We start from the raw sequence: 5,804 nt of genomic DNA on the forward strand, positions 1-5,804 counted from the left end.
TAAACGTTGAACATTTTGCTGTCCTTAACACTGACAGTTGTCTTTGCGTGCGTTGTCTGTCAGCCATTTTTAACTGAAAAAATCAACAAAGTACCAGATACAGACATGTTATTATTTTCCAAAAAGCAAAATAGGCCATGACGTCTTTTGGAGATTGCCTCATAGGGCCGAATCAAGTAAAGGGGGGCAGAGGGGCCGGTCAAATGGGGGGGGTCGTCCCGCAGGCCTTAGTTTGGTGACCCACATGGCCTACAGTATATCTTGACACTGGTTCAAAATGTGGATTACCTGACTTTTGAAACCATAGTAGATTTCATTTTTGTGAACACGTTTCTGCAGTTACCTAGGCTTAGGCCTAAACATTTCTATATAGAACAATTTTCAAAGCCGTTCAACTTTACTTAAAGGGATATTCCGCCATTTTTGGAAATACGCTCATTTTCCACCTCCCCTCGAGCAAAACAATCAATATTTACCTTGTTCCCGTTCATCCAGCCATTCTGTGAGTCTGGCGATACAACTTTTAGCTTCAGCCTAGCATAGATCACTGAATCGGATTAGACCATTAGCTTCTCGCCTGCTAGCTTCATGTTTAAAAGTGATTAAAATTTGACATGGAACTACACTTTCATCTGGCGTAATAATCAAGGCAACTTGCAAACGTACCATAGGCGCAGTGATATCGTACGCAGCATCTGAAAATAGTCCCCATAGACATCAAGCAGTAGTAGTGCCAGTAGCTGCAAGTTGCCTTGATTATTACGCCAGATGAGAGTGTAGTTCCATGTCAAATCAGCCTAGAAAAACGGCAGGGTTCATTTTCAGTTGGTCTTATTGCACTTTCTAACTTGAGAGGACACACGTTTTAAATGGGAAAATTACCAGAAATATTAGTCACTTTTAAACATGAAGCTAGCAGGCGAGAAGCTAATGGTCTAATCCGATTCAATGATCTATGCTAGGCTGAAGCTAAAAGTTGTATCGCCAGACTCACAGAATGGCTGGATGAACGGGAACAAGGTAAATATCGATTGTTTTGCTCGAGGGAAGGTGGAAAATGAGCGTATTTCCACAAATGGCGGAATATCCCTTTAACAGACTTTGCCAGCGCCACCCAAAGAACTGCTTATTAAGTTTGCCGAAAATAGTTGTAGTTAATAGTTATAGGTATTTGCCCAATATCAAGTAGGCACACATTTGTGTTGGAAATGCTCCTAAAATGTAGTCATATCGAGATCTAGTAAAACTGATGGTTATGACTGTTTCTCTGTTAGTTCAGGTGTGTCACTATAAGGCCGAAGTTGTATTTGGTAGTGTCTCCATGCCACCAGCAGAGGGAGCCAGAGTTGTATATGTGGAAAAGCCCAGGGGTTCTGACGTAGGAGTGACCATGGACAGGTAGGTCAGGAGATGGCTGCTCAGGCGGGTAAAGGTAGCCTTTGTGAACTCAGGTGAACCTGTTTGCAAATTTGAATTTGCTCTGCAGGCTGGTCTGGAAAGGTGCCCACATCTGTTTCTGAATCACCAAAAACCCAGGAATGTGTATTTTCTTTGGAATTGAGTAAACAACGCATAAAACATTTGTTACAAGAAAGATATGGTGCACTTCTGAAGCACTTATTAAGACTTTCATTCTCAAATTTAAGTTGGACTATGGGAGCAGTAAAATGTCAAGTTCGGAAACGGGTGTCAAGGTCAAAGGTCCAGATGGACCTGCAGAGCACATTCAAATTTGCTAACAGGTTCACCCATGTTAGGGCAAAGGGGCCAATTTATGACACTAACCCTTACAAAAAACAACAACAAACAAGTTTTTTTAAAAAGTACTGCCATTTTCTGAAGTACAGTGCAGTACAATATGTTCTTGTCCAAAATATTGCATTTCTGCAGCAAATACAACACTAGTACATATATGTAGTGCAAAGTGTTTTTTGTCATCATGTCCAAAATCTTCCTGCATAAGAACTGCAAATATTTCCTCCAAAACTGTAGCTTTGATGCTCAGAAGACTGCAGTTTTTACACTTGAAGTAGTGCAGTTATTTTCTTTAAGGCTAAGCTAAGGTAGGCTACTGATTTTGAACAGACACATGATCAGCGCTGGTGAATGTTTAACCCACCTGGGCATTTGGAAACGTTGGCCGAGATAGGCTGCAGTATGGTGAGCAGGGATGTAGTGGTAAAATAAGAGATGGGAAAACCATGAATTCTGCGATCACGGTGAGGCAACCTGCACCATGCGTTATTAGATTGTTTAAAAAGGCATTCAGAACATGCTTGGTGATATAGTGGAGGTTATTTAGTAATGTTTACAACAATAATGGTATTAAATGGTTCCTAGAATGTTGAGTGTACATATCGCGAATGTGGGTATACAGTGCATTTTTTTATGTTAGAATTTGCAATTGGTGAATAAACTCTTTTGACAGGTGGATAAACTCTATTTCTGAAATTTCAGGGGTGGATAAACTGTGTTTACTTGCGTTTAGACTCCACTACATCCCTGACGGTGAGTATGAGGTTTAGACTGCACTGCAGAAGTTACACTGAAAGGCATTTGAAGAGATGTTGTTGAGACTACTCATATGTTGTGAGTCCCTATCGTCATATACTAGACTTGGGAGCCCTTGTGCAATAGTTATCCTAAAATTAGTTTATATGTCATCTTCCTGTTTGAAGAATGTAGGTGTTGGTATCACTTTTATGGAGATTCCTATGGATTTTCTCATTTAAATATCTACATTTATGTAGTTCAGTTCTATCATAAATTCTACTCACCTTCATTGATATACAAGTACATTGAAACATTATCATAGCTTGGCTTTATCAGAGAAAACTATACATTGATATGTTTTTTAAAGATTTAAATGTCCTCTTAATTTTATGAATATCTTTTGTGTCATGATTCATCTGTCAGAAATTAAGGAAGATTTACCCTTAAAGCACAAAATACAGTGTGGAATTTAATGTCCAACTAAATTGTTGAACTAATCCTTCACTGTACCGTTTTATTCTGATCTCCAAATGGCTGAAGTCTCAGAAACCGAAGCCCCGTGTTGAAATATTTTTACCTCAACATCATGTATCACCTGAAGTAAATGAAGGTCTGGTTTAGTCTGGTGCTCAAGTGAGTCATATACCTCCAGGAGAGTGCTGCGGAGAGTGTTCAAATGACCACCCTCTAAGGTTGAAGTCTCATAATAGTGTCAAAGCTAAACAGTAGTGCCATATTTCTGAATCATTAACATTGTGCCAGACCACCTGATATCTTTCCCATTAAACAGCCTAACCCCCCCCACTCCCCCTCCCCGGCCCCCCTCACGGTTGTCCAATCTCTCCGTTCTCCACACTGCCGACAAACCTCTACATCTTCATCAACATTCACACCCTGTTGAAAATTAATTTTATTTAACCCCCCTCCTACACACACACACACACACACACTCCCTAAGCAGCCCCCCTCCCTTGTTTAAATATCTTTTTAGTGCCTGATTAGCAGATATTTCCCCGACCTGGCGGCGAGTGGCGGCGGGGTCGCTGGGTCCCCGGCATGAAAGAAAACGACTTCATTGTGGGCTGACTGGGCCATTAATCATCGGCCATTTTCTATAAATCACGGCAGATGGCAGGGAGCGCGCCGAGGCTCATGGGAGCCCCCGGCCGCCCGGCCCCTAAGCATGATGGGAAGGGGCGGACCTGCGGCGGGAGCTAGCGGAGCGAGAGGTCAGTAGCGGCCGAGGAGGAGGAGGAGGAGGAGGAAGGGGAGGGTGTGGGGGGGTGACGGAGAACAGGCGACTGCTGAGATGGGGGGTAGGTGAGAAAGAGTGTGTGTGTGTGTGTGTGAGAGAGAGAGAGAGAGTGTGTGTGTGTGTGAGAGAGAGTGTGTGTGTGTGTGCATATGTATGTATGTGTGAGAGAGAGACAGTGTGTGTGTATGTAAGAGAGAGAGAGTGTAGCCTATCTGAATGAGTGAGTATGTGTGTGTGTGTGTGTGTGTGTGTGTGTGTGTGTGTGTGTGTGTGTGTGTGTGTGTGTGTGCGTGCGGAGCTGGGGCGAGCTCCAGCGCCTCCATCCACTTGGCTGTTGGCTGTAGGCTGAGGCTGCGGGATGATGATGGATGATGAGATGCAGACCTGGGGGTCCAGCGGGCACCACCCTGCCAGAGCAGCGGCCACTTAGCAACCCTAATCTGCCGCCCTAATATGGATACGCTCAGTTAGCAATCTTAATCTGGCTCTTTAATATGGATACGCCCAGGTCATCCTCGTCACACTGCCCACTCTCACCTGCCCTCTCCAACACTCGTTTTTTTTTTTCCTTTCGAGCTCTCCCTCTCTTTTACTTTGCTTTACTCTCTTGTTCCTTTACTTTCTCTCTCTCGTTCCTTTACTTTCTCTCTCTCTCTCGATCTCTCCCTCTTTCCTTCCTTTACCCACTCTCTCTCTCTCTCTCCTTTACTTTCCTGTGCTCTCTCCTTTCCTTTACTCACTCTCTCTCTCCTTTCCTTTCCTAAACCATCACTCTCTTTCTCTCTCTACTTTACTGTACTCTCACTCTCCTCTCTCTCTCTCTTTTTCATTTCCTCTCTCTCTCTCTCTCTCTCTCCCTGGCCCTTGTGCCTGCTGTCACCTGAGGCTCTCTTGTGGAGGTGGGTCTGATCAGGGAGGCCCCGCTGAGGAGCAGGAGCAGGAGCAGGAGCAGGAGCAGGAGCAGTCCAGCGAGAGCGCTAGAGCGTTGGCCTCCTCCTGCTGTCCTCTGTGGTGATTATGGAGAGGTAATTGAGCTGAGGGGCCGCGGGGGGAAATGAGATGGTGATGATCCGGGGGTCTGCTGGGGGAGGAGCGGGGAGGAGAGGAGAGGAGAGGAGAGGAGCGGAGACAGTTGGATTATGGGTCGTCCATGTGGGTCCTGTCTTCCCTCAGGCACCACTCACGCTCACTCTGTCTGCGCTGGGATCACACTCTTGCCCTTCAGCAGGGGAGTTTGGAACATTCTAGAGTTCTACAATGGAACATTCTAGAGTTCTACAATGGAGCATGCTAGAGTTCTACAATGTAACATTCTAGAGTTCTACAATGGAACATTCTAGTGTTGGATTCTAGTACGATTCTGAAATTCCATGTTTTGTTTGTTCATTCTACTACGGCATTCTACTCACACTGGTGTGATGACGGTGCTTGCTGGAGCTTTAAGGAGCTCTGGTCAAGTACAGCATCTGTTCTAGTTTATACGACAATGTCAAGGCTGGAGACCCTGACCAGACCACCATCACCACCTCAGTGACCGGGATGGCCAGTTCTAATGCCCTCTGAAGAAGAGAGGGTTGTTAGGAGGACCACCACTGCCCATTAGCCGTTGCTCAGGGGGAAAGGGGGTTTGTGGTACCAGGTGACTCAGCGAGCAGCAGGAATGTCTCCTCTGCCCCACAGACAGAGTTCAGGGGTCAGGGGTGAAAGGTCACCGAATCCGGCTTTGAGGAAGTAAATCCTCTACCTCACCTTTCAACCCCCCCTCACACAGAAACACACACACACACACACACCCTGGTTCTGGACTGCCGCCAGATATGAGGGACGTTGACCCCGACCCCGTGAAGCCGAGCCGAACATACAGTATTCCGACATGACATCGGGGCGTGGGCGTGGAGCGCCGCATACCATTCCACTCTGCGGGCGGATATTGCGTCCATCCCGGAGCGGCGGCGGCGGAGAGAGAGAGGAGACAGACCGGAGGAGCGGATATCATCGCGCTCGATTGCAGGATTACATCCATCCTGTGCGCCGCTCTCCGTCATGTAGAGTTCAA

This window comes from Sardina pilchardus, chromosome 23 (assembly GCF_963854185.1).
Source record: "Sardina pilchardus chromosome 23, fSarPil1.1, whole genome shotgun sequence".
Classification (NCBI taxonomy): Eukaryota; Metazoa; Chordata; class Actinopteri; order Clupeiformes; family Clupeidae; genus Sardina; species Sardina pilchardus.